This window comes from Danio rerio, chromosome 25, assembly GCF_052040795.2.
Source record: "Danio rerio strain M-AB ecotype USA chromosome 25, GRCz13ab, whole genome shotgun sequence".
NCBI classification, from domain to species: Eukaryota; Metazoa; Chordata; class Actinopteri; order Cypriniformes; family Danionidae; genus Danio; species Danio rerio.
The window spans coordinates 34,672,493-34,685,611 of record NC_141045.1 but is presented as its reverse complement, the minus strand read 5'-3'; the positions used below and the strand labels follow the sequence as shown (position 1 = coordinate 34,685,611).

Below are 13,119 nucleotides of genomic sequence, written 5' to 3'. Positions count from 1 at the left end.
ATCTGAAGGTGAGAGGTCAGACTTACTTCTTGGAGGTCGGTGTAGCTGACAACCTACCTTTCCCTGTAGTCTTGGGGCATGACCTGCCAGTACTGTGGGACTTATTGCAGCCACCATCCACCTGTAACATGGTTGTTACTCGAGCCCAGAGCCATAAGAGAGACGAAAGTAAAGAGTTGCTTGCTACGCTACCATTCTTTGATGCAGAAATCGATGGCTCAACTAAACCTAGGAAATCCAGACGACAGAAACGGTTTGAGAAAATCCAATATAATGCTTCCGTAATGCCAGTTGATAAGTTTGCTGAATTCTCACCCAAATTTAAGCTGCCGGTCAACATTGTGCAGATGCAACAAGAGGATGCCAGTCTTGTTCCTTATCTGGAGAGAGCAAAGCAGGAGGATGGAAAAACTGTTGATGGAGAGACAAAGGAAAGATTTTGTATGTACCAGGGTCTACTATATCGTCAGATGGGACAAGTGACACAACTGGTGGTACCACAGTGTGTCCGTGAAGTTATCCTTACTCTGGGTCACTCGATTCCTTGGGCTGGCCACCTGGGGAAACGTAAAACCATCGCCCGGATCAGAAAACACTTCTATTGGCCTGGTCTGAACTCAGAAGTAGCCCAGTACTGTAAAACCTGCTCTGAATGTCAAAAAGTGTCCTCTGACTGCCCAAGGCGGGTCCCTCTCCAACCACTGCCACTCATAGGCACTCCATTCGAAAGACTGGGAATGGACATAGTTGGACCAGTGGAGAAAAGTCGTTCGGGTAACCGATTTATGCTTGTAGTGACTGACTATGCCACTAGGTATCCTGAAGTGTTTCCCTTAAGGTCAGTTAAGGCCAAGTACGTGGCTACCTGTCTAGTGCAACTGTTCTCCAGAGTTGGCTTTCCAAGTGAAATTTTAACCGATCAAGGGACTAATTTTATGTCGAATCTTCTGAAGCAGGTCTATAGGTTGCTGGGCATCAAGAGTTTGAGAACCACTCCTTATCATCCCCAGACAGATGGGTTAACCGAAAGATTTAACCAGACGTTAAAGCAGATGCTACGCAAGTTTGTTGGTGAGTCTGGCACTGATTGGGATCAATGGCTCCCATATCTTCTGTTTGCCTACAGGGAAGTGCCACAAGCCTCCACTGGATTTTCCCCGTTTGAGTTGCTTTATGGTCATGAAGTCAAAGGTCCCTTAGCATTACTCCGAGAAGTTTGGGAGGGAAACCCACAGAGAAATGATGAAACTAATGTGGCATCCTATGTGATTCAGATGAGGGAACGTTTGCAAAAGATGTCTGCACTAGCTCAGTCTCATTTGGCAGAAGCTCAAACACGCCAGAAAACCTGGTACGATCAATCTGCTCGGGAGCGGCAGTTTAAGCCCGGTCAGAAGGTACTCGTGATGTTGCCCAGTCATGAAAGTAAGCTGCTTGCAAAATGGCAGGGGCCGTATGAAATTAAAAGGAAACTAGGTCCTACCACCTATGAAGTTGCTCTATTTGACCATGCTCATTCTACACGTACTCTGCATATAAATTTGCTTAAAGAATGGTTTCCTCGTCCTCCTGAATCTAGCCACAGCTTGATGATCCGGCAAGTCAAAGAGGAGGATGATTCTGAAGTATTTCTGCCTCAGTCAGCTCTAGGAGATGTGGATCTGAGTCACCTGTCCTCACAGCAACAGCATGAGGTGAGAGAAATTTGTTTACCAGAAGTCTTCTCAGAATACCCTGGCTTTACCACCTTGATTGAACATAATATTGAGTTGAAACCCGATGCTGTAGTTCGAAGAATGAGTTACAGGGTCCCTGAACGTCTCCAAGAAGCGCTGAAAGAGGAGGTGGATCTGATGCTGAGGCTGGGAATTATAGAGCCCTCTAAAAGCGAGTGGTGCCACCCTGTGGTCCTTGTTCCGAAAAAGGATGGGTCAATAAGGTTTTGTATAGACTTTCGTTACCTCAACTCCGTGACCAAGTTTGATGCTTACCCTACTCCACGAATCAGTGATCTCACTGATCGACTGGGCACCTCAAAGTTTCTAACCACCATTGATCTTTCAAAAGGTTATTGGCAGATTCCGTTGACACCACAGTCCAGAGAACTCACTGCGTTTAAAACACCCTGGGGCCTATTCCATTTTAAGGTTCTAGCCTTTGGACTGCATGGGGCACCGGCCAGCTTCCAAAGACTAATGGACCAGGTACTGCGAGGACTACCATTTACAGCTGCTTATCTGGATGATATTGTGGTGTACAGTGACACATGGCAGCAACATCTGCAGCATCTCCAGGAAGTTCTGCAACGCCTTCAGGCAGCCGGCCTGACAGTTAACCCCCAAAAGTGTACCATTGCAAAGGCAGAGACAGAGTACTTGGGGTTTGTTATCGGTAAAGGGGTGCTCCGACCCCAGGTGGAGAAGGTACGGGCCATTGAAAGGTGTCCACAGCCACAAACTCGTAAGGAGTTAAGGTCCTTTTTGGGTATGGCTGGGTTTTATCACAGATTTATTCCCAACTTTTCTGGGCGGGCTGCAGTATTGACTGACATGGTTGGTTCAAGGAGTCCCAATCAGCTGAAGTGGACCCAAGAAACTGTTGCAGCTTTCCAAGATCTCAGAAAGGCCTTGAGTAAAGATTCTGTCTTGCATAACCCTGATTTCCACCAACCCTTTGTTTTGCAAACTGATGCTTCAGATCGAGGCCTGGGAGCTGTATTGCTACAGGGCAGCCCTGACACTCGACGCCCCGTGGCCTTCTTGAGTCGAAAGCTCGTCCCCAGGGAAGTTCGCTATTCCATTGTGGAAAAGGAATGCTTGGCTGTGAAGTGGGCATTGGACTCTTTAAAGTATTATCTGCTAGGCCGGGAGTTTATACTGGAGACTGATCATAAAGCTCTACAATGGCTTCAAGAAATGAAAGATACCAACAGTCGTATTACCCGCTGGTACCTGGCCATGCAGCCCTTCCGGTTTATTATCAGACATGTCCCTGGCAAAGAAAACCTTACGGCTGACTACTTGTCCCGATGTGCCAGTGACATTCCCGAAGGGAGGGAGTATGTGATGGCCAGTGTGGTGGCCACACATTGAGAGTGAGGCATACACACACACACACACACACACACACACACACGTTATACTTATTCATTTAAGATTATTTATTGGTCACAGTTCAGTTATTGTGTTTATACATTTTCGTTTCATTCATATCTGATTTAAATAAGACTCATACACTTTCAGTTTCTCATTACCTTTCTTTATTTTCCACAGTACATTTATTACTATTTTGGGTGCACACAAAATCGGTTATCTGTACTGTATGTTTTGTTAATTTAGTTTTCTTTTGAGTTTAAGTTACCGTGCTGCAGTGCCGACGAGGAACAGAGTTTCCGGGTGTGGTCCGCCCAAGTAAAGGTCCGACGTGCCGCGAGATGCCGTCTTTTGGTTCCGCCTGCCGATACCATTGGCTTAATGGCTTGGAGGGAGAGCTCATGTTTAGTTTAGGTTCAATAATGATTTGCAATGTTTGTTTATTCAGATTTATATTTAGTTTTGCCTTATTTATAATTTATTTAACTTTATATTTAGATTTGTATTTAGATGTTTGGCTTAGTTTATTGTATTTGTAAATTGTATGTTTTTGTCTCCCCCTTCTTGTTTAATGTGGACTAGTCCCTGTGCTATAAATGTGGTCTGTCTTGTCATTTCATGGAGTTCTGTTTTTGGTTTAGACATGATTTGTTTGGTTTGAACTCAGTTTGTTTTCCTTGTTTAGTTTTTTGTTCTTTCAATTGATTTAATTATTTAATTAATTTATTTTTGAACTTTTTGTGAACCTTTTTGACTTTATTAAAAATAATTATTTTTGAAAATCTTCTTTTTTGTATGCCCCTTACTGTACGTGCTGGCTCGGTCCCTCACAGTATAAGAAACTATAAAAAAAGATTTAGTTGTAGGAACTAAGAAAAATGAATTCAATCTAATGGAGTCTACAAATATACAATATAAAATATAAATTTATACACAATAAAACTAAACAAAATACTGAACACATGATTATTATAGGACGTGTTATAAGTGAACCAAAACAAGATACTTTGTGGAGTTACACCAAAGCAAAACTATACAGCATACAGGTGGAAACTTTTAACGGTTACATAACTTTAAAGTTGACTTGTTGAACCAAATCAAATACTAATGTCATACTATACACTGTAAAACCCAAAAAGTGAAGGTAATTCAAACCATTTGAGGAAACAGATTGCAACAAACCATTTAAGTTCAAAAACTAATCCTAATGAGTACTGTGAACTTAATTCATTCGAGTAAACAAAGCATTTTGAGCATAATAAACCCCTGTAATTGAAGAGAACTCAAACCAATTAGTTAAGGCAAATTAAACTGTTTGAGGAAACCGATTGCTACAAACCATTTGAGTTAAACTAAACTATATGAGTACTGTGAACTTACTCCATTTAGGTTGAAGTAATGAGGTTTTTAATTAACTTAATACCTTCAACACTGAGTTCAAAACTCTTTTTAAATTAGTAGAATTAACTTTCGGTACATTTTGAGTTAAATCCACTCATTTCATTTGATAAAGTTGACTCCTGGGTTGTAAAGTGTACTGTTACGGCTGTTGCCTGCTTGTGTTTGTGCTTGCGTGTGTGTCATGATGTCACTCTCTGTTTGTTTCCTAGAGTCCGCCTTTGCTCCACAAGTTGCGCTTGTTGCAAATTGGCTATAAATATGGACCAACATTGAGCGGAGGAAGAGGAGACTTCACAGCCAGCCATCAAGCTTCTTTTATTTTCTTTTATGTACTGTTTTGTTTTCCTTTAGTCTTACTTTGATCTGATTTGTTAATTGCTGGGTTGTTTAGCCTTACGTTAGTGTTTATATTTGTTGGAGAACGTGATTTTTTGATTCTTTATTCATTCTTACTTAGTTGTGACATGATTTGTTTGATTGTTTTGGTTGTAATAAATTTGTTAATTTAGACAGCTTAGTTCATGTGTACTCCTCATGTTGCGTTCCCCTCATAGATTCATTATTTTGTGTTGATAAAAAAAAAGGGGGTTCATAACATGTACATTTAAATAAACTGCTAGTCTAACGCTCTCCTCCTTCGCTGCAATTAGCATGTAACTGAAGGTTCACGGACAAGACTGTCCTTTCAAATAGCGTTACAAATTGCTCTGGATAAATCAAAACATGCTACATCAGAACTGGCTTCTGCTTGTAAAGTCCCATCCCATTTCTCACTAAAACAATTGGCAAGTACGTAATGAGCACAGTCAACCATCACTCCCCATTACTCCAAGTACTGTCAAAAATAAAACATGTCATGAGTTTCAGGATGCCTACAGGCTGCAATCAAACCCTGGTGTCATACGTGTCATAAAAGGATTCCTGGGTGATGGGAATCATTGTAACGACTGTCCTGATGCTGCTGTATAACGTATGAGAGCCCAGAGGGCTACAGATTCATTTTGACAGATTTCCTCAATCAAGAGATTCCCACGCTAAAGATAAAACTTCATTGCATCATTTATCAAGCCTCTCAAGTAGCGAAGTGCTCGTCTGAGGAAAGTCATGATGGCAAGGTTATGAAACTAGCCATACCTAGAAGATGACACAAATTTGAATTGCAAGTAAGGTGTTTTAGAGCATTGTCTTAGGCCCTATTTTTTAGTTTTGAAACAGCATTTTAGAATGAAAACAATCCGCCTCCACACTAGCGTTTCATCCAGCATTTCTGAACAACTCTCTGTCTACATTACACAGCTGAAAACGCACATCATGTGACCACACACACACTCTGACATGCACTGCAGCATGCTTTGAGCACATCTATCCATATAAGAGCTGTGCACGTTGGACTGTTGATTAAGGATCTTCTGCTGGATCTCATCTTCGTATATTTGTTAAACATGATATTTAATTCATCTTGTCTCTATCTAATGACATATTCCCCGACTTGGGTCTTTTGAATCTATTACTTGTTCTCAGGTAATGTGTTTTGGCTGATACCTTCATATATTAATAAATGTAACGGTGGACACTGATTCTGCACATTTGACTGACTGCTTGGCTTTAATTCCTATAAAGTATAAACTTATTATACATTATACTTTTATAATTAGTTATTAAAACTAATATTCAGTGAAAGAGAGGGTGTGTTTCATATTTTCACTAAAAATGAAAGGAGCCAGTTTGGTTATAAGGCTACGTTTTGTTATAAGTATGCATGAAGATGATGGTAAATAAATATGCAGCTACACAACACCTCAACATATTTAGTATTTGTTAAGTTGCTAATATTAAAATGAAAATAGTCAGTTCCATATGTCATGTATTAATTTTATTGTTGAGAAAGTGAAACAACGTAGCCAGTGTGATGTGAATGAGGTTATAAAGTACACTGTTCCCTTTGCAAATGTACTCGATGTGTCCTCGGGAATTTGTTTTCCATATCAAACTTGCGAAGTCTGAACTTACAAGGAGAGGATGCAAGACTGAACTGTGTGTAGGCTACTTAAAATAGAGAAAAAAAAGCTCATATCAAATAGGTGAATGTCTGCAACTCCGTCTCCATTTTCCTCCATCTACACTGACACAGAGCAGCAGCATTTTAGAATGAAAACGGCCTCCCGAGCAGTTCCAAAACGCTCCATTTTCTGCACTCGAAAACTCTAGCATTGTGTGGACAGATGGCATAACTGTAGCAAAACCTGTGCATTTTAAACTAAAACATATTAGCGTAAACAGGGCCTTAGTAAACACTAAAGTAGAGATCTGCGCCGGACTAAATTTTGAATCCCGCTCCCGCCAGGTTTTAAGCTCGAACCCGACCGCTACCGCTTATATTTAGCATTTGTTGTCCCGCTGCCCACGCCGTTTCCTACCCGCCAAACAAAACAAGAAAACCGAAAACCACCCAGCTATACAGAGTCCAGACAGCTTATAACAAGCTGTCTGTATAAACACACACACACACACACACACACACACACACACAAGCACCAAGCAAGTGACAACACACATAGGCATCACGCTCTGTCTCTCATTCATACGCACACGCACGATTCCGATTTATTCGGAAATGAATTGCTGGGCTGCAGAAATCTGGTCGGGTTCTGCGGCTCCTGTAGTACAGCCATGGGAATGCAGACCTCTACACTAAAGTGTAGTGTACAAGTCAACCGCTTATTATACAAATGAATGCTTTGTTTCAAATTAAGTAATTGTCCAAACCTGCACCTGGAGGGCTGATACCATAAGGTTAAGTGCAGTTTTAACTACACCTGCCTGGAAATTTCTAAAGTTGCTTGAAGACTTTGGTTAGCCAGACTGTGCATTTTCTTTTTTTAAGTCTAGAGCTAACCGAGCAAGAAAGTGGTCCTTCAGGAACAGGATTGGACATATCAGAAGAACAAAAAAACTGTCTCCTATACAATTTCAGCAGCTGAAATATCCAACCAAAAAGGGCATAGATGGTTGCTTTTAAACCACACAGGGGGTTTCTACGAGAAATCTTACACTAACCTATTTCCTCCAAGGATGTTGTAAGTAATGGTCCAAGTTTCTCTGGATAAATGTATCCACTGTTTGCACATCATCATGCTAAATATTGCATTCCCAGAAATACCAGCACACTCACCCACGCACTGGTCAATCAAATCTTCATACTGCAGAAACAATCTTGCCCTTGACTGGCAGCCAATGCAATATACTGTTGGAGGTCTGGAAGCACGGGCAGCTATGGACCCTCTCACAGATGGATCGGACAGCTGAACACAGCCGTAACGAGTGGCCAGGGCCAAACTATTCCAACAGGAAGTTACCCAAGCCATTTCTAATTAATGATACAGAACTGGTTTTAAGGGGGTGGAAGAGGTTATCAATTCTGACAGAGGTGGAAAAAGTCAATTATAGGAAGATGCACAGATGGTGTACCTATCTGTGCTTTTCAAGTAACGACAACTGGACAGGGCCGATCCGACAGGGAGGACAATAAAACTCAGGTCTAGGATAATTGGCTTGCAAGCTGCATGCAAAGAATCCATGCGCCAGGTCTTCTAATAGCCAGGCTCTAGAGACTTCTTCTGAGGTAATGCTCATACCTGAGATACCCCATTAAAACTGAAGAAGATATCTGCATCATTAGAGTGGAAATGTGATGGTTGTGTTAGTGATTCGCTGCTCATCACCAAGCCGCCTGCTTGTCCTGTATAACTGAGGCATCGTGAATAGCTAGTGTCAAGCTTGTCCTAACTGTTAAGAGTCATTAATATGCTAGCGTGAACTGAGAGGCAGGGAATCTGGATATGCAGCACATTATCCCTCACCACAGGAGAGTGAAGTTGTGAGAGCGAAACAGAGGGAGTAAGAGGGAGGAACTAAAAATAACCTTCTTGTTGTCGCCATCGGGTTCAGATGCAGGGAACTAGCGAGGCTACGATACAGATGACATAAAACGTGACATTCAGGGGAGGCGTTCAGCTGGATTAGTTCGGCTCACAGTGTTGACAATAAAATATTTATTCCTACATAGTTGTGCAAGTGTTTGTGCAGGTCTGAGATGAGATGGAGCTAATCCAGAACTGAACAGTGGTATCACACTGAGACCAAATTAGATACTACTGTATGCTGGCCAGTCAAGAAAGAGGAGCTTTGATTCAGAAAGTTGGAGAGAAATGACCTATTTTCCCTCTCTGTGCTACAAAAAGAAAACAGCAGTCAGGATACAAGAAAGAATTGCACAATAATTTGGAATTACATCAGTATCAGTTAATATGACCATTCACTTATAGGTTTTCACTATTTTTTTAATAGAGGTGTGAACCTATACTGGTCTCACGGTTCGGTTACGATTATCAAGCCTTCAATTCGGTTCAATTCGATATCTCAGAGCATCACAGTGCATTGACGATGCTTTCCATATACTGTGTTATATTTTAGGGGGGAGGCTATAACAAGCTGTCTGTATAAACACACAGAACCACACGGTCTCTCATTCAAACACATACACAAACATAGACAGCACCAAAGAAACAAACACACACACACACACACACACACTTAAGCCCTCGCAACATGGAGAGCTCGCACTGAGTGGAGCAGAAAAAAAAATAAAATAAAAAAAATAAAAAAATAAGCACTTTTCCGACGGTCCCTTACTGAGAGTTCCTCTCAGCGCGAGCTCTCCCGGCTAAACACATATTGCGAGGGCTTAAACGGAGCAGTGCTCGTAATGTTGAGCGAAAAAAAAGAAAGACAGCTGTGAAACATAACCAGCTTTGTCTTTTTGTAGGAAACACACTTTAGATCTTTTTAGGGTAAGAGGTTTTTGAGTTATTGCCGTCTATAACTGAATGTGTGTCAGGAATATCGAAAACAAAACCAACTGAACCGCGCTCATTTCTGGCGCCCCCCTGGATATACAGCACCCTTAGCATTTGCCTATGGTGCCTATGCCACGAGCCGGCCCTGCGTTGCCTGAGTGTTGTAAATACTCGCGCTCACCTCCCTCACGACAGAGCGCATAGGAGATAAATGACGTCAGTACATAATAACCGGTTATGATTATTACTGAACCGATACCTTATTGTCCGCGTCGGCATCGCGGTGCACCAAAGAAACAATTAATTTTGACACCCCTATTTTTTAAGTCTGCAAATGTTTGTTTTTGTCCATTTTTGGTGGGATTTAACATTATTTATATTGACTTCCAATAAGAATAGCAAACAGTTGACATCAGCAGGTTACTGGCTACTATAAAATGAACTGAAGCTGTTTTCTACAATATATTATTTTACATGTATCCACCACATGGTGTAACTAACAAGCAGAAACATAGAGGGAAATTACATCAGAGCACTGCAGACCATCATGACCAGTGCTGGAGAAAGTTATTTTTACAAGTAAAGCCTGGTTTATACTTCTGCGTCAAGTGATCGGCATGACCTACGGAGCATGCAACGTGCATAGCTGTGCCTTCATACTTCTGCACCCTGTTGCTGTTGCTTTGCAGTAACACTTCCGAAATGCCAGTGAGGTGTTAATGTTCCTTTGTGTCGAGTTTCTTCACTGGTGTTTTGTTTTTTCTGAACACTTCCTTAAATGTACAAGTGGCTAAAACTCGCTCATTTTGAGGCAGGAACCGGCAGATGTGCAACAACTATAACCATGAGGTATACACAAAACAAAACTGTCCATCCGGAGCTCCTTCACGGGACTCCACACTTGTAAACACTCGCTCCCTCGAGCTTGCTCGGCTCTCGGTCCCGCCCACACTCGTCGTTAGTGCTACGAAGCAGACTAATCACAGAGCTTGCACTATGTGTCGTTGGGACATGTAGTTACATTTTTTAAGAGGTGTGCGTAGGTCACGCCGTAGTACACGTGTGCGCTTGGCACAGAAGTATAAATCAGCATTACAATATTGAGTAACTCCCAAAAAAAGTAGCTAATTATGTTACTTAGTAACTTCTTATGGAAAGTAATGCATTATATTACTTTGAGTTACTTTTGTGTTACATTTCCTTACTTGGCTGAGGTTTGATCTCTTCACGTCATTGAGTGTGCGATTCAACCTGACTAAGGTCATTTGTATAGTTTGTAAAAGCCAATTAAGAAGGTAAAATGTAACTCATAGGCATGAGTTGGTATAAAATTCTGACAGTATGATAACCTTGGATAAAAATATCACAGTTTTACGGTATCAAGATTACTATAAAATATATTCTTTTTAAACGTCTGTTAAAAAAACAACTACTTTTTACAAAATATATTTTATTTTGAGAAACATTTTAAATATTTTGGAGCAGTAAACATGTCAGGCTAAATAATCATGTGAATCAGTGGCTTCTGCTTACTTCTTTTATTTCAAAAACAGATTTTTTTATAAATTAAAACGTCATCTTTGGATATCTTTTGTGCTGGAGATACTGTTGTTCTTAAAAACTAAAAAAAAAAAAATGTTAAAAAAGGAAAAAAAACAGTGCACATACCTTAAAAACGGTATTGCAAAAAACTTTGACGGTTTTAAAACTTTGACTTTTCCAATCCACGGTATACATTGAAAACGGTTATCATCCCATGCTTAAACTCGCATTACACTTTTTTTTAAAACTAACTCAAATACTATGACTTCTTTTTAAAAGTAATGCATTACTTGTTACTTTGCTAAAGTAATGATATTACGTAACGTTACACGTTACCCCCAACACTGCTTACGACTGTACAAGGGTATTATCAGTTCTCATAAAATAATAAGGCTAATCAACTGTGACCAGCATAACTGGAAACACCGTTTTTGAAAACTAAATCAACTCAGTTTTGATTTCAAATCAGGATCAGTGACTGGCAACCCACTTTTTTAAAGTAACAAACAAACAGGGGTTAAGTGTTACCTCAGCAAGACAGGGCAAGAAGCTGCATAGGACAGAGCAAACAAATGCTCCCAGAGAACATTGCGTATGTTGACTGGAAGCCAAAAGAAGATGAGGAGGGTGGCTAAACATCCCAATGTCTGTCTGAAACACACACACACATGCATAACCATTGAATCCGGCACTGTCCTCAGCACGTAGGAATTGATGACTTCAGAAATGGAGAAAGATGGATCTCAAAGTGCTGACGATGGCTAAAAGCCCCAATCCAGGAGCATGTGATCCTGCTCTTCAAACCAAGAAGCAGGAAAGCTCACAGTAAGGGGAGGTGGTCCCCAGAGGACGAAGCGACATCCTGCACATACGCACTACAGCAACGTCATCGGCACTGCAGATTTACGCCGCTAAAGGCACAGCGATTACTGCAGCCAAATGAAAACTAATCGCTAACGGTTCGCGCAACTGTTGAAGCACTTGTTGTACTCAGCAGAACTGGTGAGAAACTAAAACACGCCACTGCTGAAGGGTCTGATTTGTTGCATTTCAGACACAAACTTGGATCCAAACAAGAAATTCAACCGCTGAGAAGAAATGTTACTTACAGCTGTTAGATCACCTCAGAAGAACCAGAAGCATGTCTGTAACCTTCGTCAGTCACATGTGTTGTACAAAAGCAGGGTCCTGCAGACCCGTGTGCACTCCGGCAAGGCTCCAGCCCCTCATACTGAAGCTGCCTGATCACAGCGAGATCCCCGATTCAATCGGCACGCGGCGGGGGAGGGAGGAAGATAGTGCAGAGAGAAGGGGGAAGGGAGGGAGAGAGAGGTACAAACAAAAAAAGAGAGTCCCAAGCCTGCCCTGATGCATGAAGCGGTGCCCGGCCAGCCAAGAACAGCAAGTTAATGCTCAATCACTTTGGAAAACAGATGAGCTGCGTCCACAGACTGCATTGATTTCCCGAGCAGCTCGGACGCTTTTTAAAAAGTACTCCTCACACTTCCAGTAAAGTTGCGTCAGTCTGTCTGAATCGTCTTTTATTCTTGCTTTACTTCGCTGAGGTAAATCCCCAATGTTGGCTGGAGTACTGTAAGAGTGAGTGTACGGAGCTGCAGCAGTGCTTCGCTGTACAACTGCTCTGCTCAGTAGGAGCACAGATCCATCTGCAGTAGAAAGTGCTGTATCGGTCTTAACCCTTTCAGCGCCACAAAGGGGGACAACAATCCAAATTCCCTCTAGTACTCTGTCGGCTATGAAGGCTGCAGGTAAATGTCATCGTCAAGGCAGAGCATGGAAATGCATTGCTGGAGGTCTTCATTATACAACTGGCTTCTTTGAGGGCAGGTGCTGGTATGCTTTCGAGATGGTGGTTTAAGATAGAAATGTTTATGCTTTGGGGTAATTATCAGAATTAGAGTCTTAATGAGCTTTATTGCAAACACACATGCTTAGTGAATACAGGAGCTCAGGATACATATGTATATACAGTTGAAGTCAGAATTATTAACTCACAACTCACTCCCATTGCTCTCCAGGTACGTCCTGCGCAATTCACCCCAACCGCTCTTCAGGTACGTCGCGCGCAACTCACTCCCACCGCTCTTTAGGTATGTCGCGCGCAACTCACTCCCACCACTCTTTAGGTATGTCGCGCGCAACTCACCTCCACCGCTCTTAAGGTATGTCTAGCGCACACGCCCCAACTAAGATACTTCGCGCATACA

At 41.7% G+C, this 13,119-nt stretch overlaps 2 protein-coding genes across 53 annotated transcripts in view; one reads left to right on the top strand and one right to left on the bottom strand.

Annotated features, from left to right (window-relative positions):
* tjp1b (tight junction protein 1b) overlaps nucleotides 1-13,119 on the bottom strand; it is a 200,306-nt gene that overhangs the window by 78,156 nt on the left and 109,031 nt on the right. Inside the window, 1 exon segment of one of the 51 annotated variants that reach the window (NM_001443401.1) lies at nucleotides 12,001-12,121. The exons of the other annotated variants lie outside the window; for them this stretch is intronic. The gene's annotated coding sequence lies outside the window, so the exon portion shown is untranslated. 51 annotated transcript variants of the gene reach the window in all.
* The window catches only part of cops2 (COP9 signalosome subunit 2), a 218,010-nt gene that overhangs the window by 203,944 nt on the left and 947 nt on the right, over nucleotides 1-13,119 (top strand). The gene's annotated exons all lie outside the window — the stretch shown is intronic.